Below are 27,213 nucleotides of genomic sequence, written 5' to 3'. Positions count from 1 at the left end.
TTGTGTCTAAGTGTAGTTTAGGGTCTGTTCGAAAATCCTTTGGGAATGTACCTTCTCCGCAACACTTTAATCGTAATCCACATTTTTGTCGGCAAGTTCAGATGTCCAAAAAGGGCCACAAAATTCTGAAAAGACCCTAAATACATTCGATCTGACCATAGATGAATGTTTCATTTCATATAGGCTGAGGGTATATCTCTGTCGGCAAAGCCTACTAATACTTTTTTACTTGTTAACTTCTCTTTCTACTTGAATTGCTGATTGGAGATGTTTTCCAAATGAAAGCCCACACACAAAACCTTATCATAAGGCATATTGGATGTCGAAGTGCTATATGCTTATACCGAAGTTATTGTGATATTCTAACTGCGAAATACTGTAATTAACAGACCAACTTTGCCATCCAATTTGCAAACAATCCCTCTCCGAAGTCACTGTACATACTATTCCAGGTTTTTAAAACGATCAAACTTCAAAGTAAAATGTATGTATGTATTGCGGTACGAGTATATTTTAAAAATAGAAGATCCAAATTGTTGGCAATAAAAGCAATCACGTATTGATCAAGAATGGTAATATGTTTGTATGTAACTATGTATACTCGTATGTACATACGAATATGCTCGGGGTACTGACCATCTCTTTTCATGCATAAATATGCTTGGCTTGACGATGGTGCTGCTTGACTGTAACCAACATAAAAAAGGAATAATAGTTGGGATGGTGGTCATCGTTTGATACAACCGGTTCTTGAAAGTCCATCGTTACACAAAAGTACACAGAACATACAGAGAGACTGGCAGGCCAGCCTAGACAATGATCGCATTTGAAAATAAAAAATGATGCCTTATAAAACAAAGAGGATTCTATTTATAACAAAAGAAGACAAAAACACACAGAGTAGTTAGGCTAGATTTAGCTACAAAGCAAACTCTAAGCAATAAACTGTAACCTCAAGGGGAATACTCCTATTTATAAGTTTGAGTTACTAGAAAGAAGAAAATTGTTTTACTGTATTTCTGAAACCTGTGGACTTTTAACAATTGTTGCATAAATAAATAATAAAATATTAGTTTTAAGATCAAATTAGAATCGGCATCGTTATATTTAAATTAAACTTAGATCGAGTTCGAAGATTAATCGATTTGGTTCATATCTTCATATCGTAATTAGCCGACTGGGTGACATAGGGGATGAAAGATACCAAGGAACGGTCCTGACCGGCTTTAACATGGCAAAGCACAGGATTTATCTTGGTCCCTGACCTCCCCGTGTTGTCGCCTGGGGAGCAGCCTTTAACACCCGTTAAAGGTAGCGAGCTAACATTTGCGTGCGTTCACCCATAAGAACGTTAAAAACTTGGGTTTGGGCGTCGCACATTGGTTCATGAATCGATTTTCCTGGCCAAAAATCAAAATTTTGTTTTGTCAAAGATATTTAATTTCTATATAGGATTCTATAGTAAACATATTGATTCTAAGAAAACCAAAAAATTAGGCCCAAATATTGTAAGGTGTGAGCGTGGCGTACCCCTAAAGACGAGCATTTTCCCCATTTTTGGGAAATACGTAATTTTTGCAAATTTCTGGAGAAAGACGAAGCTATTTCTCTGAAACTATAACAGTTATTGTGTTCATTGTTTTTTTGTAAGGTATGTAGGATTGTGGCCTTTAAAATCGTTTTAGTAAATTACCGTAGCGTTTACACATGATCCATTTTATTTGTCCTCGGGTACTAAATTTTATGAAATTCCAAATTTAACTTTTGTGGAACAACATGGAACAAAGTTCTGTTTTCACAGAAAGATGCCCCAAAATCTCCTCTTCTAGCCCATTTATACTTTTGTACCCGTCCCTTTCCGTCCGTTTAACACTTTTTTCAATTTATTGAAATTACATGGGTAAAAATGTGTGTTTTTCTATACTGTTTCCATATGAATTACAGTTTTTTGACACAAATTACAACTTTTTTGAGTATATGAATTTTTATACGTTATATATATATATATATTTTGATGAAAAATAGTTAAAAAACTCAAAAGTTTAACTTTGACCTTGAATTTCTCTGCAACTACCAGACCGAACTTGACCGCTCATAATTCGTCTAAAAAAAGCAGTATACAATGAGAAAACAAATGAAAAGAAAAACAAACCCCTCTAAAGTTGACGAACCCCGCAAACATAATCAGCACAAAGGCATATCAGCAAAATATTGCCCACTCCATGCAAGCAGCCGCAAAATCCATACTTGGATACCAGAGACCTCCACCAAGGAATCCATGGTATGACCAGGAATGTCGTGCTGCTACCGAAGACAAAAATGTGGCATAGAGGGCTACTCTACAATCAGTAGCAACGTAGCGCACGAAAGAGGTATCGGGAAAAAAGGACAGAAGAGAAACGTCTTTTCCGCGGGAAAAAGAGAGAAATGGAAAGGGAGGAGTGTGAAAAAATCGAGATGTAAAGGAGCCAGAATGAAGTCCGAAAGTTCTACCAAAGAGTGAAACATCAAGCTGATGGCTTTGGTACATGCGCATCCTCCTGTAGAGGCCAGGAGGTAACTGACGCAGATAGTGTGCTCAAGATATGGAAAGAACATTTTTCCAAAGTCTTCTCCCTATTGTCTACAAGACAGTGTCAGGGATATTATGCGAAAGACTAAAGCCTAGTCAATGAAATAATTGGACCAAACCAATTAACTGATACTCGGTCCTCAGAATCTACTAAAGTGGTTCTGGAGGTAAACGGCGAAAAGACCAAGTTGATGGTGTAGACGCGCAATGCGTGCATAGAGATCGGACCAACTGTTGACGTTGGTTCCTATAATCTTGAGGTAGTAAATAACTTCGTCTACCTCGGCTCCGCCGTAAGGCTAGTCCATATCATAAGAATGAGCGATGATGAACCCGCTAAAAAAGCGTATAAATACGTGCCCAATGAAGATGAAAAGGTGCGGTATTCCAGAAATCGAAGCAGCAAACAGAGAGAATTGGAGATCTTTTCTTAGTTCGACTTATGGAACAAATGTTCTGTAAGTAAATAACTAGCAGCCCCTGTCCGCGTTGTTGGCCCTTAAAACAGTTTTATATTGCCTTTTCATAAGCCATCAATTTTATTCTTGCATCGCTAATTAGTCGGCATCTGCAAGTGACTATAAATAAAAAATCGTCAGAAATGTTGGTATCGATATGGAATTTTAACATACCGCCAAAGAACTGATGACTTGATGCATGCATTTATTTCATAACTGGAAGTGTTTGTTTGAAATCTAAACGTGAATTGCATCTTAAATCCTACAAGAATCGATCTAAAGCTTCTAGGGAATTTTTATGGGCCATCGTACATTCGTTCCAGATGATAACTTCTATTTAATATACCGTGTTTGACCTTCATTCAAATGAATGCCCAGTGGAAACTTAGGGGTCGCCTTTCCACCTTCCTATAATTTATCTTATATACCTGATGATGTTATAGCTATCGATATGCTGCCTTCTAATCTAAACACTTGCTTTCCAATAAGACAAAAGCTTCGTTATGCATAACAACTGGTATTTTCATTTATTTTAAACATATTTAAGAAAGTGGGAGAGATTGGGATACGGCTAAAATATGTACCCTGGGTCGGGGAAACGGACACGTTCGTAAGTTTTACATTGCATTTAAAAAATAGGGCTCCTTCAAAATTCACCAAAATAGATTACCTATTTTCACCAGGGGACATCCCAGTACATTCTCCGAAATTATCAGGAAAATCGGTTTCAGAGATATAATATAATTAAAAAATTGGGCGTGGTCGTGTCAATAGACCCTAAATTAGTACCTAAGGTCGGAGACTCAACCACCGTTGCCTCGCAAATTAATTTTTTAACGGATACGTTCGTAAGTTTTTCACAAATAGCGTTTTTAAAAAATAGGGCCTAGGGGTGGTACCCCGCCCCCACTGAAATTCAACGAAATGAGCAGACTGTTTTCACCAGGATCATCCCGGTACATTCTCTGAAATATATGTTAGAAATATGTTTGGATCCAAACAAATATTTTTTTGGGACTGGTTGCAAACAAATATATGTTTGGATCCAGACATAATTTGTTTGTGTCCAAACAAATATATGTTTGCAACATTTTGTAACATATCTCAATTTTATTTGTTTGGATACCAACATATTTTTTTATGTTAGAACATATTTTTTATGGGTGGAGAGAGGATTTTTGTCAAAGAGAGTAACAACAGGGCTCTCGCGGAGGAGACGCAGAAGCTTTGGCCAAACACGTGTGTTTCGTGCTTCGTTGTCGTAAACCAACGTAGCAAGCGAAGAGGAAAAGAAAAAAAAATAATTACGTTGTTCTTTTTTTCAGTTGTCTAAATGCAATCGTTGAGTAAAGACGGCAATGTTTTTTAGTAAATTAAATGCCCAATACATTTTATAATGGAAATTTTATAATTGAATCAAAAAGGTGAATGGAAATATTTTATTGGACAAGGAAGAAATCGCATTTTATATTGGTAATTACATCAATACATTTTTCATATATGTACATACATACATACATATGTATGTTTGAAATATGGATGTACCTATTTATTACATTATAATAATATGATGATGATTTCAACTTTGAGCAAAATGTGTTTTATTTCACAACTAAGGAGAACCGTTCATCGATGTTTCTATGTATTTATTTCTTTTTAAAAGTGTGACTTTTATAAATTATTTTATTCAGTTTTTCTTTTATTAAAGTCTCCCAGCAAAAAAGTCTTCCCAAAATCATGGGTTTTGTAAGGGATTTTTGACAGCCGTAACTACTCGCAAACCCCCTTTCCTCCTCATTATTTTTACATGTCGCACTCAGTTTATAGTTATTTTATGACCCCTAGAATTACTAGTTATTCTGTGGCCACTAGAAGTTGAGAAGTAAGTTGAAAAAAATACTATTTTTAGAACACTTGATGTAGAGATTTTTTTTTTTTAATTTCATCACACTTCTTACTTTACTCGCTGTGCGAGTTGAACACACGAACCCTCTTATTTCTAGCCAAAGACACTACATACTATGCCACGCACACGAACATTAAGGGTTGCTTAAGAACTTAAATGTGCAGTTCACATGTGCACCACGAACTGTTATTTTTTAATTAAAAAAAACACAGTGTGCGTTGAACACCATAGGATTTATAGTCGGACACACAATCACTGTGCCACCGTCCTCATTACCTAGTGAGGAGCAAAGTAAGTAGGTTTGCCTTGTAATTTTTTTAAGAAGTATCCCATTACTTTTCAGGTTACTTGTAATGGGAAAAGAAGCTTGTTTACGTTACTTTGTAATGGGTTACGTAATGACTAATGGATCCGAATTTTTGCTGGGCTGTTATCTATTTCTTTGGAATTTTTTTATTTACCTCTGTGTCTGTTGTTGCTTTTGTGTCAATAAACCACCACCATTTATAAATGTGTGTATATGTTAGTGATAGCCAGAGAACGCTTACTGAGAACAAGTGAGCATAAATTTCAATGAGTTTTACATTGAAAATTACGCTCCCTTTCTCTCAGTAAGCGTCCACTGGTGCATGTGTTTGTTTTTTTATGTTTGTGACATATGTTAGAGAGAGGCTTTTTTCTCATCCGTGTAGGCCAAATGTACGAGGGCTGTACGTACACCGGTATAATTTAATTTTCGTATTGTTGTAATAAAGGAAAAATAGAGGATTAAATTCGTATTGACGGTGTAAAATAGTATGACCTTTTTTCACAATATCTCCCCTACAAACTGCTAACAAATTACACCTAAATCTTGTTTATAGCCCGATCTTGAATTATTTAGAAAATGGTTGCCAAACAACGAATACTTTTGACAGTTAGAGACCAGGGATATTTACCTGATTTTAAAACATAATTATTAATAGAAACAAACACATTTATAACCGCTTTGAAATTTAAATTAATATACATAATCCCAATAATCGATAATAACTGGTTCAAAATGCATCCGAGTCAATTTACCTATCCCAAATGTCACCATTATGATATTATGATATATATTTAAAAAATCTAAATTGACTATATGAATAATAAAGATATAACATTTCTCTTTTATAGGAAACAATTCAGTTAGAACAGGTGTGTTATTTGGTAATAATAAAATGAACAGGTTTTTTCGGAATTTATTCTATTTTGTAGTTTTTAATTTGATTTAATTCAGTTATAAATTATGCCATTGTTTGTAGCATATGTCATATTCATATTTAACGGTAGGTATACAATTCAAAAACAAAAACCTGTACAGTACATATAATTCAAATTCAAAGCGGTAAAAATATAACTGTCGCCTCCACATACATACATACATGTTCATCCCTCATTTGCATCGCAGCTGAAATACTAAAATAATCCCAGCAAAAAAGTTTGGAAGTAGTGCAATGCAGAGTTATGATTTCACTACATCTTTCGATGCAGTCCACACATTGTAGAAGCACTCGCTTAAAGATCCCTACAAGCAAGCCAATTTATTGATCCCTAGAAAAGATGTCTCCAATAACAATCTTTCAAATTTCAGGATTCCAGCTCTATCCGTTCACCCAATTTCAAATTGTACAAAATTTAGTACCATTTAGTAATTTTCGTACCCATATGTAAGATTTTCCAAAACTAACTGCATCCTACACTCCAACAGTAAGACTACGTTTACATTTACGAAATCCACTCGATTTCAACTGTCAATTCCATTGCTCAAACGTCAAATGAAATCCAATCGATTTCAGATGAGTTTTCATTTGAAGTATACACAAAGGAATTGACAGATGAAATCGAGTGGATTTTGTAAATGTAAACATAGTATAATCTTAATTCCAAATTTCAGGATTCCAGCTCAATCCGTTCACCCAAATTGTATCAAAATTAGTACCATTTAATACTTTCCGTACCCATAAGTACGAATATCCAAAACTACCTGAATTCTACACTGCGACGGTAATCTTGATTCCATATCTCAGGATTCCTGCTTTATCTGTTCACCCAAATCTAAATTGTACCAATTTTAGTACTAAATGGTACTTTTCATAAACATTAGTTTCCAAAACTACCTCAATTCTACACTCCACCAGTAATCTTAATTCCAAAATTCATGGTTTCAGCTCTATCCCTTCGCCCAAACCCAAATAGTACCAAATTTAGTACTGTTTAGTTTTTTTCGTGCACATTAGTACGAATTTTCAGAACTTCCTCAATCTTACAGTCCAGCAATAATCTTAATTCCAAATTTCAGAATTCCAGCTCTATCCGTTCGCTCAAATCCAATATAAGTACAAATTTCCAAAACTACCTCAATCTTACACTGCAACAGTAACCTTAAATCCAAATTTCAGAATTCCAGCTCTATCCATTCACCCAAATCCAAATTTAGTACCATTTAGTAATTTTCGTAAACATTAGTACGAATTTCTGAAACTACCCCCTATATCTGAATCTACACTCCAAAAGTAATCTTAATTCCAAATTTCAGGTTTCCAACTCTACCGTTCACCCAAATCCAATTGTACTAAATTTAGTACCATTTAGTACTTTTCGTACACATGAGTACGAATTTCCAAAACAACTTTCTTTTATAAACACCACTTCCCAAACTTAATTTCCATACCAAATTCCAAGACTCTATGTAAAATATACAATGGTACTAAATTTAATAACTTTTAGTACTTTGCGTACACTTAAAGGTCGAGTTTTCAAATACCCTTTGGTACATCTTCCTAACTCTCCATCAGAGACCCTTATGGCAATTTCAGAATTCTAGCTTTTCCCTTTGCAACAGAATTTAGTGCCTTTTAGTACTTTTCGTACCCTTCTAGGACGAATTTCCAAAAACCCCAGCCTTATATCACCCCTACACGCCAACAGCAACCCTCACTCAAAATTTCAAGCTTCAGCCGTTTCCTCAAAAACCTCATTTTGAAAAAGTGTCCGATTTCACTCAGAAATCCCCATATGTATTTTATGTGTCAGAATTTGCGCCTTATGAGCCGAAAAAATTTGGCTGTGTACTTTCCAAATTTGACTTGGATTAAAGCGCAAAAGTGTTGAACTTTGAAGGAATGTACTGACATAGTCCATTTGGGAAGTGGACCTCAATTTGTGAGTCATTCCTTTCGATAGTTATCAGCCATTTAGTTGTGTACCGTAGCATCTTTTAGAGCTCTTGCGTCACTATGTCAAGATTGATTTGCCCATGAAAAATCAAAATCACAAGGAGTACCTTTGATGAAAGTTTTAAAACAATCCTCAGCCCATAATCTGTATATATGCGAACATTTTGAAAGTGTGAGGGAGGCATCTGAAGTCGTTGGCCAATATAATCTATCCTCGAGTTTGATTTAAGTTTGAGAGAAATACTACGATGCGCAAAGAAAGTCATCACTACTTATTTCGCCCATTATCCATTTTTTTTGTCACGGCAGGAGTTTTTTTAAGATTACGGATCATTATGGATCATTATTAGGACGAACTGACCAAAGATATATTTTACGAGCGCTTAGAAGAAACATATGACCGTTGCCCTGCCCATGACATTAAAATCATTCTAGGCGATTTTAATGCCAAAATTGGAAAGGAGAAAATCTTTGGCCCAACAGTCGGGAAATTCAGTCTCCACAGTGAAACATCTGACAATGGTTTGAGGCTGATAAACTTCGCAGCTGCAAAAAGCATGGTAGTTCGCAGTATCAGATTTAAGCATCTCGATATTCATAAGCGCACCTGGCTGTCTCCAGATCAGAAAACAAGAAATCTAATTGATCATGTTGTGATAGATTGAAGACGTTCATCGAGCGTGTTGGATGTGCGTTCGTTCCGAGGAGCAAACATAGACTCGAACCACTACCTTGTTGCAGTAAAGGTACGCACCCGGTTAAACGTTGCAACCAAAGTACGAACAGACACAACACGAAAGTTAGACATCGGTAAGCTGCAATCACAACAGATAGCCACAGCATATTCTACTCAACTAGCCCAATTGCTTAATCAAAGCACTCCTCATCCCGATAACATATCAGCGCAATGGCAAAGTATTGCCCACTCCATGCAAACAGCCGCAAATTCTATACTTGGATACCAGAGACCTCCACAAAGGAATTCATGGTATGACCAGGAGTGTCGTGCTGCCGAAGAGAAAAATGCGGCATATGGAGCTACTTTACAATCAGTAGCAAAGCGTAGTGCACGAGAGAGATATCGGGAGAAAAGGAGAGAAAAGAAACGTCTTTTCCTCAAGAAAAAGAGAGAAATGTTTCCAAGCGGGAGTGTGAAAAAATCGAGATGTACAAGAGCCAGAATGAAGTCCGAAAATTCAACCAAAGAGTGAAACATCAAACAGATGGCTTTGGTACAGGCACATCCTCCTGTAGAGACCAGCAAGGTAATCTGGTAACAGATACAGATATCGTGCTCAGGATATGGAAGGAACATGTCTCCAATCTGCTGGTATCCAAAAGTAGCGAAGACGATGATACCACAGATCCAATCCCAGAAGATGGTATAGAATGTATACCGTCCGGCCAAGATGAGGTAAAAACAGCAATCAACCGGCTGAAGAATAACAAAGCAGCAGGAGCCGATGGCTTACCGGCCGAGCTGTTTAAAACCGGAGGCGACGCGCTGATAAGGTGTATGCATCAGCTCGTTAGCACCCTCTGGCAGGAACAACGCGTACCCGACGATTGGAACCTGAGCATCCTGTGTCCCGTCCACAAGAAAGGAGATAAGACTGTATGCTCCAACTATAGGGTCATAAGTCTTCTCCCTATTGCCTATAAGATAGTGTCATGGATATTGTGCGAACGCCTAAAGCCCATGGTCAACGAAATAATTGGATCATACCAATGCGGCTTTAGACCTGGCAAGTCCACCATTGACCGAGGTAAATATCTGGCGGCAAATCCTGGAGAAGACCCAAGAGATGCAGATCGACACCTACCACCTTTTTGTCGATTATAAAGCAGCCTTCGACAGCCCGCTACGTTCAAAGGTATTCCAAGCCATGTCTGAATTTGGTATCCTCGCAAAGCTCATTCGGCTTTGTAAGATGACTTTAACTGATACTAGGTCCTCAGTTAAAATTGGAAAGAACCTGTCCGAAGAATTTTGTACCAAAAGAGGTTTCAGATAAGGAGACAGCCTTTCGTGTGCCCTATTCAACATTTTGCTGGTAAAGGTAATACGAGATGCAAATGTCAAAAGAAATGGCACAATTTACACCAATAGCCACATGTTACTTGCTTATGCTGATGACATAGACATCATGGGACGATCAGTAAAGGAAGTAACTGATACATTTAGGAAGGTCGAAGCAGAATCTGCGAAAGTGGGTCTGGCGGTAAACGGCGAAAAGACCAAATTGATGGTGTCGACGCGCAAAGCGTCCATAGAGCTCGGACCAATTGTGGAAGTTGGTACCTATAATTTTGAGGTAGTTAATGACTTCGTCTACCTCGGCACTGCCATAAACACAACAAACAACATCAGTTGTGAAATAAGAAGAAGAATTGTATTGGCCAACAGATGCTACTATGGGTTAAGTAAGCAATTTAAAAACAAAGCCACAAGTCGTCAAACAAAAATAACGCTTTACAAAACACTGATACTACCCGTGCAGATGTATGGTTCCTCAAGCCTGGGTACTTGCGCAAGCAGATAAGGCAGTGCTTGGTGTGTTTGAGAGGAAAATTCTTCGAAAGATCTACGGGCCGATTTGCGTTGGCGGTGAATATTGACGTCGTATGAACCACGAGCTGTATCTGCTATAAAACGACATCAATATTGTTAAACGTATCGAGATGCAACGATTGCGTTGGCTAGGCCATATCATGAGAATGAGCGATGATGAACCCGCTAAAAAGGCGTATGAATACATGCCACATGGCGGTGCACGCAGAATCGGCAGGCCTAAGCTTCGATGGAGCATACAAGTGGATGAAGAAATGAAAAGGAGCGGTATTCCAAAAAGCCAAGCGAAAAACAGAGAGGAATGGAGATCTTTTCTTAGTTCGGTCTATGGAACAAATGTTCTGTAATGGGCCAGCTAAGTAAGTAAACAACCAATGTAGCTGATATTTGGTATTTAGTCTTCGCCAGGTCTTGCGAAATATTTTTACAGAGAATTGTTGGTATTGGTTCACGTTTTGATATAACCCCCGTGGAACGGTACCGCCCAATTTTCGGGTTTTTAAGGTTTTAGCCACATTATCCACCCAAAAATTACAAAAATTTGGTGTTCAGCCTTCATATATTTTTGTGAGTTTATTGAATACATCAAAATTTTGTCTTCAAATAAGAGAATTTTCCTTAAAATTTTTTTGACCGATTAATGGTAAATAAACTGCACATTTTTTGTTAAAAGTCGAAATTTTGACTTTGTATTCTTTTCCTTGAGGGTGTATTCTTTCTGAGATAATGGCCCTGGAGCTCCAAAAAAATTGCCGGCACTAACTAAACTTGGTTGTGCCTAACATAACACTCGCGTAGATACTTGGATTACGTCCAAATATGGAACGTACATCGTACCACTCCTTAGGGTATCTCCCACACAAAATTTTTAACATGTAAAGTTTAAGTTTTTTTATACCCTCAGCATTTATGCTAACGAGGGTATATACACTTTCATACGGGCAAAATGTGCCCCATCGTAATAATGGTTTTAGACCCCAAGTATGTTTGGACGAAATGTGTTTCAGGTAATTTGGAGTCGATTTAGCAATGTCCGTCCGTCTGTCTGGCTGGCTGGTGCGCACGATAACTCTCGAACGGATGAACCGATTTGGTCCAAAAGTTGGCAATCGCAATATTTTGTTCAAACTTAGTTTAAGTTCGAAGATGGGATATATAGGTCCACTCCTTCCGGTACCTCCCCCATAAAAGTTCGAAAATGTTCGGAAATGTTCTTGAAGGGAGTAACCGATTTGGTCCATACATTGGCAATCGTAAAATGTCTACCAGACGTAGATAAGGTTTCAATATGGACTCAATCGGTCAACTCATTCGGGTACCTCCCACACAAAATTTCGGATATATTCAGTTTAGGGCCTGCTCGCGAGTCGCTTTGATTTTTGTTGTAGCAACTTGTATTCACTGGCCCCCATAAGACGGTATAAGTTTCATCAGGGGCAAGTCCACACTTCCTGAGAAAATAGCCTGAAAGTTGCAAAAAAAAACCCTATGACACCGTGTGAGGTGGTTGGAGCGCAAGATAACTATAGAACGGATCTGCCGATTCGGTCTAACATTTGGCCTTAGTAATATTTTTTCCAAACATAGTTTAAGTTCGAAGATAAGCCATATCGGTCCACTCCTTCTGGTACCTACCTCCCCACAAAAGTTCAAGTACGGTAACTCTTGAAGGGAGTGGCCGAATTGGTCAATACTTTACACATCCTAATATATCTACCAGATATCGATCAGGTTAAAATATGGACTATATTTGTCCACTCCATCCGGTAACTCCCACACAAAATTTCTTTAAGACCTGATATCGAATCACTTTGATTTTTGCTGAAGCAACTTGCATTCGCCGCCTCAATTACGATGGTAAAAGTTTTTTTCAGGGGCAAGTAAAAACCTCATAGGCACCATATGTAGTGGCTGGAGATCCACTTCCATAATGGTCAATGTCGATCCATTCCTTTTAGTATCTCCTCCGCAAAACTTTTGATATTTAATCCTAATCAACATTTTTGTCGGTTCAAACGCCTAAAATTTTTAAAACCCCCTAAATACATACGTTGTTTTGGGAAAAATTTGTTTCAATATACACAGGCTGAGGGTATATCTCGGTCGGCAAAGCCGACTGATCCTTTTTTACTTGTTTATATTGTTTTTTACATTATTCACAAAAAAATCGTAATTCTTATTAAGAGAAGATTCTTCTGTAGAATCTTTATTATTTCATCTATGAAACCCGTTAGGATAATACCTTTGTGAGGTGCGCTAAAAATTACCTCTTCACAAATAATCCCCACAAAAATTGTTGTGTCATGTAGAGTTTTGTATTTAATATGTCTATTATTTTCTTCTCCTACAATATTGTTCGGGTTTAAAATCTTTTTTTACCTACTCAAAGATTACAAAATACAACAAAACAATCTAATGTTGCGAGTATTTAAAGATTTTATCTTTTACAGGTAAAACAGTTGATTGAAATCACAGGGGCCTTTATGGTAATAAAATAAGAAAAATTATGTGTTAGCATGAGTCAGCTGTTTTTAGTTTCGATAAGATTCTAGAGTTTCCTTTAATTCTATTACAACAATTTATGGCTTTCAAACAAATTTGAAAATGATTTCAAGTACTCATAATTGCCGAGAAATTAGAAAATAAATTAAGGTTATGAACATTTACCCCAATAAGAAGTTGTTTAAAATCTTTCTTTTTTCAGAATTATACATTTTACTGTAAATGGATCGGAAAATATTACCGTGCAGTACACTCAGTGGGCTACAATCTTCGTACAGAAAAAAATTCCGTTCTTCAGAGCATAATAATTCAGCTCAAAACTATACTAAAAACACATTTTCAGGGAAAATTCCCTAGGAATTTTCCGGGCGGAAAATAATTTAAAACATCAAATTATTATCAAATCAATATTTGGAAACGTTTTATTAGAATGACTTAATTAGGGAATATACTAGCTGAATCGACAAAAATATTCAATTTTTTTACATAAATATGGCATTTTTTAATGTACATATTTATTGTTTTCTACCATTCTCTAAAACTTTTAAGAAAATTTCTAGTGAGAAATCAATTTAACAGACCACTTGAAAAAAACTGTAGATCACTTTCTGAATATAATGCGGCCTATTAATATTAAATCACATATTAATTAATATTCAAACTCGTGTATATAAATTAGATTTAATATTTATAAAGTATTCCCGTGTCCATAACTTAACATAAAATAGAGCATAAGTTGCATATATTGTTCTCAATACTGTGAAGTCGTTATGGTGTTTTTCAGGAATAATAATTTTAAGGTCAAACCGGCCTCATAAAGAATGAGAAGAAAAAATTAATTTGCATAACATTTTATATGCGTTTATTTTCCCGTTTGATTAGAGATGATTTTTTAATTTTTTTTTTTTCACTTTGCATTTTTGTTTCAAAGTTCAAGTGCGGGCGAACAAAAATAGAGAGAATTCATTAAAAAATGCTATGATTTAGTTTTTGTGCACATTTAATGTTTCCCGTTACTGGACAAGTTATTTTATATGAGTGGAAATATTTTAATATTGGATAGGATTAGTCTCAACATTAATTTCAAACACAGTTTATTTAAAAAAAAAATTAGTGATCATTTGAAATTATAGCATTCACATTTGATTTTTTCTTTCGAAATTATAAAACTAACAAATGTATTTTAAAAGGAGTTATGTGCAGGATTTCTATTTCCAAGAATTTATATCAATAAAAACAATGATTTTTTGTTCTTCTATCTCTGATATCGTTAGACGCAATAAATTTAATTTAATTCTCTTGGGGAATCCACAACAGCCGACAATATTTGACAATAAATTCACCACGTTCTGTAAGTGAGCTACTGTGTGTGAATGTGTATGAAACATACATAGAACGCAGAGGAAATAATAACAATGTTAGATGCAGTGATGTCAATGCTTAAATTAAAAAAAAAAAACGTAGTACAAAAACGCATATGAGATATCGCGCGGGGGAAATTTATATAATATTCGAAGAACTGTTACGATATGCCAAGTGTGGACCAACGCAGTAATTATTTCGAGAGTTGTCATGCGCACCATCCCCTACACTTGCTGGGCGTAAGGGTTTTTTACACATTTCCGGTCATGTTCTCAAGAAGTATGGACTTGCCATTCAAAAAACTGGTACCAACGTAATAAGGAATTTGGGTACAACCTGTTGCAAGAAAAATCAAAACGATTCGAGAGGAGGACCTAAGCTGCACTTTTCCGAAATTTTGTGTGGGAGGTACGCGAAGAAGTTGACATTATTGTCTATATTGACATATTGTCCATGTTATAACCTTATTTATTTCTCGTAGAAATATCACGATGTACAAAATATGGACCAAATCGGTTTCTGCCTTGTGCCACCAATTTAGCGACAAGTTTTGAACTCTTGTGGGGGAGGTACGTACCTAAAATAGTGCACCGACAATATATTACGACCGAATCAGCAGATCCGTTGGAGAATTATCGTGCGCTGCAACCACTACACATGGTGTATGGGTATTTTACACCTTTCGGGCTATTTTTTCAGGAAGTATGGATTCCCCGATAAAACTTGTACCGTCGTAAGGCGGGCAGGAATAAAAGTTGTTACAACAAAAATCAGATAAATAAATAGATAAAGAAATCCTCCAAAGAAAATATGGTTGGATTGGACACACGTTAAGGAAGCCAAGAACTGAAATAGCTCATGCAGCGTTGGAATGGAATCCCCAAGGATCGCGCAAGATGGGTCGGCCTAAAATGACGTGGAGACGCACTGTCCAGATTGAGACGACCAAATCGTTTAGCGAGTTACGATCGATGGCGAGAAAACTTTTGTAAAATCTATTTGTGAATAGACTAAGTTCCTAAACATAAATTTAAGAACATGTCAATAAATAAATAAATAAAATAACAACAAAAATCATAGCGATTTGAGGTCCTAAACTGAACTTTTCCGAAATTATCTGTGGGAGGTGTCCGAAGGAGTGGACGGATAGAGTCCATATTGCAGCCTCGCCTATGTTTAGAACAAATTTCAAGATGTGCAAAGTATGAACCAAATCGGTTACTCCCTTCAAAAGTCATCGTGTGCACAATTTTAATGAACATTTGCGAACTTTTGTGGGAGAGGTACTCGAAGGAGTGGACCAATATGGCCCATCTTCGAACTTAAACTAAGATTGGGCAAAATTTGGTTCGAATCGGTTAAACCGTTTCCGAGTTGTCGGTGAGCACCAGTGCAAAATTTAAAAACTTGCTTTTGTACCAATATTCGGCCACCTTTGCCAATAGTCGGCCATGACATATTCCTATAGCCGCCCACTACGCCTATATTTGATAAAATTCGTTATTTCTATTTAAAAACGTAAGCAGTCTTTATACCAACTATACATATTTCTATTCGTATTGCGTCAAATATTTAAGAAAATGTAGAGATTTATCTAAAATCAATTAATTATCTTAATAAAATTCTTAACCGGTCAACTTTAGGAACACTATTAAAAATTATTGCACCAAAAGTCGACCAATCATAACGGATTAACGTCAAACCATGTGTTCTAGTAGATAAACTCAATCTAAACCTTATTTTTATTCAAAAATAAAGGGTGATCCAACTAGATGTACTTTTTTAAATAGCCTTTTTTGACTGATCACGTATGAGTCGTGTCATGGTATCATGTTATTTTTGTTTAGTATTGTTTGGCATTTTATCGTGGAAAGACTTACGATTGAACAATGTTTGTAAAACATTGAAACATTTCGAACAAATGTTCGAAATGTTCGAACGATTCATAGAAAAAAATTCAACCGGTTGAATTTGTTGTTGCTTGTGAACACTGCTCTAGGGGAAGACCGTCTAAGACGTAGGCTCATAATAGATAGACATAAACTTAAAAAAATAAATGCCAAGGAATGTTCTTTCAAATTATAATAAACAGTTTTGCGGAGGGGCTACTTAAGGGAATAGACCAAATAGGAAGTGGATCTGATTTTGAGAGTCATATCTTTTTAATATATATTGGGCACACTAGTCATTTCAGTGGGTCATCTTATAACTTTTGGACCAGTATTCCAGGAAGCATGGACTCGTCCAGGAAAAACGTAATATGACTGTAAACAGCAGGACCACAATGAACAGCATCGGTATTAATTTCCAAAGCTTCCGAAGAGACCCTAAACTGCATATCGACACGAATGTTGAAGTTTTGTGGGGGAAATACCCTAACGGGAAGAAGAAGTTGTTGTGCTCTCCAGCGACTACATATAGGGGTTTTTACATCTTTCGGGCTGTTTCCTCAAGAAGTACGGACTTGCCCCTGAAACAACATTTATCGTCGCAATTGAGGTAGCGAATGCAAGTTGCTTCCACAGAAATCAAAGTGTCTCGAGAGCAGGTCTTAAAGTGAACCTATCTGTAATTTTGTGTGGGACGTACCCGAGGGAGTGGACAAATATAGTCCATATTTAAACCTGATCTATATCTGGCAGTTGTAGTAAGATGTGTAAAGTATGGACCAAACCGTTCACTCAATTCAAGAGTTATCGTGAGCACAATTTTTCTGAATATTTTTGAACTTTTGTGGGGGAGGTACCTGAAGGAATGGATCGATTTGGATTATCTTCGAACGTAAACTATGTTTGGACAAAATGTTACGAAAGCCAAATTTTGGACTGAATCGGCAGATTCGTTCGAGAGTTTTTTGCGCTGAAACCATTACATACGGTGTCATAGGGGTTTTTGCGAGGTTTCAGGCTATTTTCTCAGGAAGTATGGACTTCCTCCAGATGAAACTTGCACCGTCGTATAGGGGGCGGTGAATACAAGTTGCTACAACAAAAATCAAAGCGATTCTAGGTCAGGCCCTAAACCGAACTTTTCCGAAATTTTGTGTGGGAGATACCCGTGGACCAATCGAGTCCATATTGGAACTTTATCTAACCCTGTTAGAAAATTTACAATATACAAAGTATGGACCAAATCGGTTACTCCCTTCAAGAGTTATCGTGCTCACAAATTTTCCGAACATTTGTGATGGAGGTACCTGAAGGAGTGGAGCGATATCGCCCATCTTCGAACTTAAACTAAGTTTGGACAAAATATTACGAAGGCCAAATTTTGGACCGAATCGGTTAATCCGTTCGAGAGTTATCGTGCGCTCCAGCCAGCAGGACAGACAGACAGACGGACGGCTAGATCGACTACAAATTGTCTGAAACACATTTCGCCCAAACATACTTGGGGTCTAAAACCATTATTTCGATGAGGCACATTTTCAAAGTGTATATACCCTCCTTAGCCTAAAGGATGAGGGTATAAAAAGTTAGGAACCTTTAGTTGGATCACCCTTTAGTTTTAATCTGACTTTAGAGTTCTTATTTAACGTTATTCTCAGGCAAGTTGAGCAAATAATAATCGAGAAAATTCATGTTTTCCAAACTCATGCCGACTACAGGAACACCTAGACTTTTTTGGTTCCAAATATCGACCATTGGAACTGCCAGGCCAATGGGGGCTTTTACCCTATATCATAGATGGGCTTTCTCGCACGCCAGCATTGTTGTGACTTGTTTCTCTTTGTTGTTACAATATAAAAAACATTTAGGGGTTGTTTTGTTATTATACCCTCAGCCTTTAGGCTAAGGAGGGTATATACACTTTGATACGATGAAAATGTGCCTCATCGAAATAATGGTTTTAGACCCCAAGTATGTTTGGACGATATGTGTTTCAGACAATTTGGAGTCGATCTAGCCATGTCCGTCCGTCTGTCTGTCTGTCCCGCTGGCTGGAGCGCACGATAACTCTCGAACGGATGAACCGATTCGATTCAAATTTTGGCTTTCGTGATATTTAGCCCAAACTTAGTTTAAGTTCGAAGATGAGCTACATCGGTCCACTCCTTCCGGTACCTCCCCCACAAAAGTTCGAAAATGTTCGGAAAGTTTGTACGCACGATAACTCTTGAAGGGAGTCACCGATTTGGTCCATATTTTGTATAGTGTAAACTTTCTACTAGAGTAATATGAGGTTCCAATATGGAGTCAATCGGTCCACTCCTTCGGGTACCTCCCACACAAAATTTCGGATAAGTTCAGTTTAGGACCTGCTCTCGAATCGCTTTGATTTTTGTTTGAGCGACTTGTATTCACTGCCCCACATACGACGGTACAAGTTTCATCAGGAGCAAGTCCACACTTCCCGAGAAAATAGCCTGAAACTTGCACAAAACGCCTATGACACCGTGTGAGGTGGTTGGAGCGCAAGATAACTCTCGAACGGATCTGCCGATTGGGTCCAAAATGTGGCCTTAGTAATATTTTGTCCAAACATAGTTTAAGTTCGAAGATAAGCCATATCGGTCCACTCCTTCCGGTACCTCCCCCACAAAATTTCAAAAATGTTCGGAAAAATTGTTTGTACGGTAACTTTTGAAAGGAGTGGCCGAATTGGTCCATACTTTACACATCCTAATATATCTACCAGATATAGATCAGGTTCAAATATGGACTATATTTGTCCACTTCATCCAGTACCTCCCAAACAAAATTTCGGATAAGTTCACTTTAAAACCCGCTATCGAATCACTTTGATTTTTGTTGAAGCAACTTGCATTCGCTGCCTCAATTACGATCGTAAACGTTTTTTCAGGGGCAAGTCCATACTTCTTGAGCAAACATCCCGAAGGGTGTAAAAGCCCCCTATGGCACCATATGTAGTGGCTGGAAATCCACTTCAATAATGGTCAAGGTAGATCCATTCCTTTTAGTATCTCATCCGCAAAACTTTTGCTCTTTATTCCTAATCAACATTTTTGTCGGTTTATACGCCGAAAATTTTTAAACCCACCTATGCACATACGTTTTATGAAAAAAAAAATTGTTTCAATATACACAGGCTGAGGGTATATCTCTGTCGGCTAAGCCGACTGATACTTTTTTACTTGTTTTATTTTTAATTAAATTCTTTTTGCAATTGTCTGTGTCTAAAAAATATTAAAAAACATAAAAATCCTAATAAAAACGATGTTTTAATTAATTTGAATCAAGCTTTATGATCAATAATGCATCTGAAAAAGGAAAGCCGACGATTCGATCCCACACACCCACTATGTGACATGCATGTTTCGCCTTCGGTAAAGGCTCTTTAGACATATCGGATGTGGAGCGACTTCGATGTCCTCGAACTTTTCTTCTTTCAAATTCATTTTCTTTTGTTTTTACAACAACAATGGGGATTTTCCCATTTAGTTGTGCTTTCATGACAAACGCTTATCGCTGCCTTTGAAAGTAAAGAGTTTGGCTCTAAAAGCTAACACGCCGTGACAATACTTTTTTCCTGTGTTTTTCAAGTACGTAGGTTCAAACCCCAGCCTGGCTCAGCTTTTTTTTTGAAATTTTGCCTTTTCAGTCGAAGATAATTTTTAGTATTAATTGGTAAAGAATATAGTACCCTACAATGCGGTATTCCATTCCAGTATCTGCGGTAGGGGTTTAATTTCATAACGGTCAATTCTCTAGAGAATTTTCACAGCTACAACAATTTCTTTAGTCCCACTTCAACAGGACTTGCGGTTTCCAAACAAAATCGCGAAAACCTAAAAATGTGGTCTTTGACCGCGATTTATTTAAAAATCCCTGCAGCGATTTTTTCTTGTTTTTGGATTTTTTTTTTCATCTATGAACGTTGCTGTTTGAAAATTCTCAAAAACTTCCCAGGTGTAAGCGGTTTTTATTTACAGTTAGTTAAGGCGCAACGTACATGACATTGTTTTATAAGGAGGCGATACAGTCAGTGCAGTGTCCCAATTTGAACTTCTATATCTCAAATATGGTAAAACCTACAAAATATCAATCTTGTTGAGAATTTTCACTGCTACAACATGTTCCTTACTTCCATTTTGATAGGGCTTGCGGTTTCCAAGCAAAATCGTGAAAACCTAAAATACTCTAAAAATGTGAACTTTGACCGCGATTTATTTAAAAAGCGCTCCGGCGATTTTTTTATTTTTCTCATCTAAGAACATTTATGTTTCAGAATCCGCAAAAACTTCCCATGTGTAAGCTACTTTCATTTAAAGTTGGTTCAAGAGCACCGTGGGCTGTTTTATCAATGAACTATATCACATTCAATACTGTTAGAACATTCTTAACCGCAAAAGTAATAAAAATGCAAAAAGAATACAAAAATTTGCAAAAATAATTAGTTTTATAGTACTTACTTTCCCTTTGCGATACTTTTGTCAATTCCAAGTAGTACGTAATATTTATTTTAGTCTGTATTTGTTATAAATCGAAAATAAACTTTGTATATTTTGACGGAATATTGTTTTGAGGACAAACAGCATGAAATTTTCACAAAAAACTTATAGTTTTTACATAATTTGTTGCCATAAACGAACAATTAATATGAAATTGTCTATAATTTTGGTCTTTGCAATACATTTCTTGCTTAACTGTATATATATCCTAGTTACTCAGGTATTGCAAAATGGATTTGTTGACCAATGTCCTAACAAATAGTAAATACCCAAAACTTGGTATATTTACTCATTAGGTATTTACAAACTATTCATCCCTACATGTGGCTAAATCCACACCATATTAAAACTGTTTCTATGAAAAATCCACACGCTTTGCAATAAAATCTCCATGTTGGCATCATTGATTAGAAAAGTAATTGAGAAAGAGAGCTAAAGCCAAACTGTTAGATCAATCTTAAAACACTCACACATCCACACAACATATTCAAAACTCTGTTAAATAATGTTTACATAGGGTTTTGTTATCACCCAAAAGAGATTAACAGTGGTGATTTATTAAACAAAATAGAATGCAAACAAATCCATAAATCAATAAGCAAACAAAACGAAATAAAGATAACAGAGCAAGTGGCATAGAAGTTAAGAGAGGCTTAAATGTTTGAACAGATAACAGAGAAGTTAACTAAACACTTGAGTTGAACTAATCTCAGATACTTGAAATCCAATGGATAACAGATACCAGCACACACACATTTGTACATAAAAAACCGGAGAAAAAGAATAACATAACTACTACCACTAATATACGATAATCATCGCTTAACAGCGCAAACATATCACAGATATTCCATTGCACAGAACAAACACACACATGTGTGTTAGTGTGTGTGTGCACACAGATACTATGTTTTGTATCTGTGTGTATGTATTTTGTTTGGTGGTTAAAATCGAACAATTTGTGTTCTTTATTCACCACAGAAAGGGATATAAAAGCAGTTGAGCATCATTGCAGCCATTCATAGTGCTTTCTGTCATTGAACGCAGAGCAGTGCAACAATCAACGCAACGCAGTATAACCGGCATCTCATAACAATAATTTCAAAAAAAGCACAAGAACAAAATACAACTAAATCTCATAAATTATTCTAAGAACATTTTTAATAGCAAAAATTATAAAAGACAATTTTAATAGATTTAGTGAACGCCACAGAAAGGAACAATATTTTAAAGTGAACAAAAAGTGCTGTAGCGCGTTTTTAACAAAATAATAATAAATTGTGATATTTTTTCGTAAGAAAAATTAATTAAAATCTTTGTTATTTTTACAAAGATTAATACAATACTTTGCTGAAGTTAAATCAACACAAAAAACAGTGCACATTTTAAGGTAAGTGTGTTTTGTTGTTGGGGAGAAAGAAAAATAAAAAAATATTTAATTTTTTAAATATGAGTGACTTGTATTACAAAGTGCTTAAGAATATTTTGGAAATAGTGTCCTTGCAAATTGGTGGTAAAATGGAAAGAAGGATGATAATTAAAAAAGATTTTGTTTTGATTATTGTTTTGTTCAATTCAAAACATATCAAACGTTAAAAGTTCTAATATTTCTTAAAATATCTCGAAAGTTTTGATATTAAAAAGTTAACTTTTTGTCTATAAAGTTTGAGCTTGAGTTTTAAATTTTGGTAGCAATAGTAGTAGTTTTAATTTTTTAAATATCTTCACATTTTTGAATAAAAGACATGGAAAATTATTTTTCTAAAACAAAATAATAATTGTATTTTTATATGTGTGTTTTCGTACCCAAAAACTTCTAAAATTTTTGAAAGTCATATAAAAAATTTTACAAATTTCAAAAATACATCTCTATCTATCTCTATTTTTTTTTTTCAAAAAAATATGTATAGAAAATTTTAAAAATTTTACACCGTAGATTCTGGATTCTGCTTCCATTTCCACGTTTAATCCTCTATCAAACGTATTTAGTTATATTAATCGATTCGAAAATAAAATTATAATATTTTCTTTTAGTCAAAATAAGGCATCAGGCAAGAATAAAGGTTTCTTGTCCTTTCATTAGTCCAGCATTAGAAACAAAAAAAAAACAAAATTAATTAACATTTTTAGGGAAGTTTTTATTTACCGCAAAATAAAAAAAAAATAAACTCATCCATAATTATAAATTACTAGCGGACCCGGCGAACTTCGTCTCGCTATTAAGGAATAAAATTTCATACAAAAACTCAATTTTCGATTTTTCCAATTTTCCGACTTTTCCAGAGAGATTTTCCAAAAGTTTCTTCCGTAAAGACCTTCTCCTCGAAAATACGAATAACTGACAAAAAATTGTACAGAAATCGGCCTAGCCGTTCTCATTTTATGAATTACTATACATTTTTTACACCATTTTTATATACATACTAGCGGACCCGGCGAACTTCGTCTCGCTATTAAGGAATAAAATTTCATACAAAAACTCAATTTTCGATTTTTCCAATTTTCCGACTTTTTCAGAGAGATTTTCCAAAATTTTCTTCCGTAAAGACCTTCTCCTCGAAAATACGAATAACTGACGAAAAATTTTACAGAAATCGGCCAAGCCGTTCTCATTTTATGAATTACTATACATTTTTTACACCATTTTTATATATATAGATATATATAGATAGATAGATAAAAAATTATAAACGAATTATAAAAAAAATATTTCCCATTTAAGACTTTGCAAAAAAAAATAAAAATTGTTCATCTAAGCGAGGACAAATGCACTAAAAATAATTTTTAATTTTTGAGCATAAATAAATCTGGCGCCCAACATTTTTTTTATTTTCATAAAAACCCCTCTTTCTGAAATTTTAAAGAGGATTAGCATGTCGTACGACAAAAAAACAGCAATTAAACGGACACCAATCTCGGTGGCCTTAAATGCCTTGAGGCAATGGCATATGCCATTCTACATCCATGAGAATTTGAGAAAATAAATATTTTCCATTTAAGACTTTGCAAAAAAAGTCAAAATTGTTCATCTAAACGAGAACAAATGCCCTAACAATTTTTTAATTTTTGTTCATTAATAAATATGGCGCCCAATGTTGTTGCTTTTTAATTTTCACAAAACACCTAGTCCTGACCTTTAACGGAGGAAGAGCATGTCGTCCTACAAAAAAAGTAATTAAACGGACCCTTATAGCCCGTTTGGACTCCTCTCCGTGCCTCTCAAATGCCTTGAGGCAATGTCATACGCCATTTCACATCCACGAGAATTTGAGAAGTTTCAACAAAAAATAAATATTTCCCATTTAAGACTTTGCAACAAAAATCAAAATTGTTCATCTAAACGAGAACAAACGACCTAAAAATATTTTTTTTTTAATTTGTGAGCATAAATAAATGTGGCGCCCAATGTTGTTGCTTCTTAATTTTCACAAAACACCTCGTCCTGACCTTCAAAGGAGGAAGAGCATGTCTTACAAAAAAAAAAAACAAACGGACGCTTATAGGTCGATTTGGTTTCTCTCCGTACCTATTAAATGCATTCCACATGTTGAAAAAACCTATCACTGCATGAGGGTGGATATCTTCAGATCTCAACTGGATAACCTGGGGATGGACAACGAGAACAAACAACCTAAAACTTTTTTTTTTTTATTTTTGAGTATACATAAATGTGGCGCCCAATGTTGTTGCTTTTTAACTTTCACAAACAACCTCGTCCTGACCTTTAAAGGAGAAAGAGCATGTCTTACGAAAAGAAAACATTAATAAAACGGACGACGCTTATAGGTCGATTTGGTTTCTCTCCGTGCCTATTAAATGCATTCCACTTGTTGAAAAAGCCTACTACTGCATGAGCGGGGATATCTTCAGACCTCAATTGGGTAACCTGGGGATGGGCGATTGTCGCAAGGCCCGTTGATTTCCTCCACAAAAGAAATCGCATAATAGGCTCTCACTTCTTCGTCTTTGGTAGTGGAAGACAAAAAAAGTGCCTTCATTCCAAAATAATTACCTCAGTATCTTAGATTGTTGTAAGAAGGTACCCACACAAATCACAGCGACTTATCAGGGTTTTGTGCTAGTTCCATGAAAGAAATGCATTGCCAATGCTATTAAAGGATATCTTAATAAAATTAAAACTTCAATGAACAACTGCCAGAGGAAGTTCAGACTGGATTCGTAGTAGGGAAAGCAAGGTAATGGAAAGCAATAATCGATTTTTGGACTTTTCGATTTTGGTCTAAAATTAAAATTCCAATTTTTCGGTCTTGCGATTACTTCAGTTATCCTAAAACTCGACTTACGACTTTTACATAACCGCAGAATTCTATTCACTATTCGTCGATTTTCCAGGTTTCTTTTGAAACTGTAAAACCGCCAAAAGTGTAAAACCGTCAAGTCAAGAATCTATGGACAAACTCGAAAATCGATCACAAGATAATCGACTTAGCGATTTTCCCTCCAGACAAAAGTCGACTACGATTTTTAGATTTTTGACTGCTAATAGTAAGTTTACATTTACGAAATCCACTCGATTTCAACTGTCAAATCCATTGCTTAAACGTCAAATGAAATCCAACTGATTTCAGATGAGGTTTAATTTTACGTATACACAAAGGAATTGACAGTTGAAATCGAGTGGATTTCGTAAATGTAAACAAAGCATGAAAGTCGATTAATCGATTAACCGTCGACTTACATATTCCTAAAATTCGAAGATATCCTGCAAGGGGTTCGAAAAACCTCTCTCTTCGGAACTAAAGCTGACAAACTTAGCTGTCGGCTACGATATTTTTTCAAGGGGGTATTTTCAAGAAATACGCCGTGATATTCGATCAACTAATAATTGATTTTCCCAAATATCTTTTCAATTGCATTCCGGATACAGGCTGACTTTGGAAACGTCAGTTGATTTGTTGCCATGAAACAAATTTAATGAAATTAGGCGTTCTTAGATCGAGTTCCCCACTACTACAATTTCATAAAATTACTCTAGTACGAAACACCAAATTTCCTGAAATTTGTTTCATGACAAAAAGGAATTTGACGTTCGAAAGTCAGCAACACTTCCCAGTATATCTTCTATGTTACGTATTATTTCATTTTAATACTAAGTGTGACGGGCGATGTGTACGTTTTTAGGGCTAAAATCAAATTATTAATCTTTATAATATTATTGTTAAATCCGTCTTTAATGAATATTTCAAAATTACTTCAAATTTTTACTTAAATATAAGCTATACCTTGATCTGATATATTTTCTTTCACATTCTCAAAAATAAATGCTTCGGTCCACAAGAAGTATGACATTCTTGCTTAAATCATTTCTGATAAAATAATATAATATTCTTAAAATATACTATTTTTAAAAATAAACATTAATATTATCCTTTATCTTCGTTCTACGCCAAAAATAAAGAAATTTTGCCTGAAATATTTCATCGTCTGCTATAAGCCATAACATTAAGCCGCATTTACATCAAACGTGTTTTAAAAAAATGCACCAGTTCGCTTTATTGCATCTTTTATAAACGGGGATCATCTCTCTTCTTTGATTTTCTTTTATTTCGATTATGTTTACTGGGTTATAACTTCCGATATTGTGTGGCGGTTTCCTTTTTTTTTTAAACTTGACATTGAACTTGTAAATTTTTGTCTTCATTTCTGGTATCTGTGCACGCGTCTGTCAATCCAGTTAAGCAGGCCACCGCATACCAACCGCATTTTAAGGCCAAAAACAGTGGAATAATTTTGTTAATGACAATCACGGCAAAAACAAAAGAAACCAGTTAAAATAAACAAAAAGATAATAATTTATTTAAAGATGGAGGTGGCGAGAAAAATTTGAACGCTGAAAACAAACATTTTATGGATAGTGGAAATATTAACAATAAAATAATAAATTATTTCGACTGCGTGATAGGAAGAAGGATCTATTTTGTTATTCAAATTAAGGTGAATCAGCCACTATTCCTTGATGTGAGATAATTTTAACTTCTTCGCTATGCAGAATATTTAGAAATAATAAGTAGCCCATTTTAAATACAGTACACTTGGCCCTTATTTCCGCACCAATTTTATACGAAGTTAGACTGTGCAACATAGTAGTAGCTTTACAATGTCGTACGCGAGAAGCCATATTCTGTATTGTCTACCGATTTAATCGAAACATTAAAGATTTTTTTCGGTTAAACATTTACAAGATTTATTTAGCGTATAAACGATGGAA

At 35.6% G+C, this 27,213-nt stretch overlaps 2 protein-coding genes across 9 annotated transcripts in view; one reads left to right on the top strand and one right to left on the bottom strand.

The window, feature by feature from the left end:
- Nucleotides 1-27,213, bottom strand: part of LOC141399242 (autophagy-related protein 101-like) — a 260,658-nt gene that overhangs the window by 131,688 nt on the left and 101,757 nt on the right. The gene's annotated exons all lie outside the window — the stretch shown is intronic.
- Nucleotides 21,963-27,213, top strand: part of bnb (bangles and beads) — a 30,372-nt gene continuing 25,121 nt past the window's right edge. Inside the window, exon 1 of the mRNA XM_073977631.1 lies at nucleotides 21,963-22,374. The gene's annotated coding sequence lies outside the window, so the exon portion shown is untranslated. The remainder of the gene's footprint in view (nucleotides 22,375-27,213) is intronic.

This window comes from Musca autumnalis, unplaced genomic scaffold (genome assembly GCF_047663935.1).
Source record: "Musca autumnalis isolate F117 unplaced genomic scaffold, ASM4766393v1 scaffold_3, whole genome shotgun sequence".
Taxonomy (NCBI): Eukaryota; Metazoa; Arthropoda; class Insecta; order Diptera; family Muscidae; genus Musca; species Musca autumnalis.
This window is presented reverse-complemented; position numbering and strand designations above follow the sequence as displayed.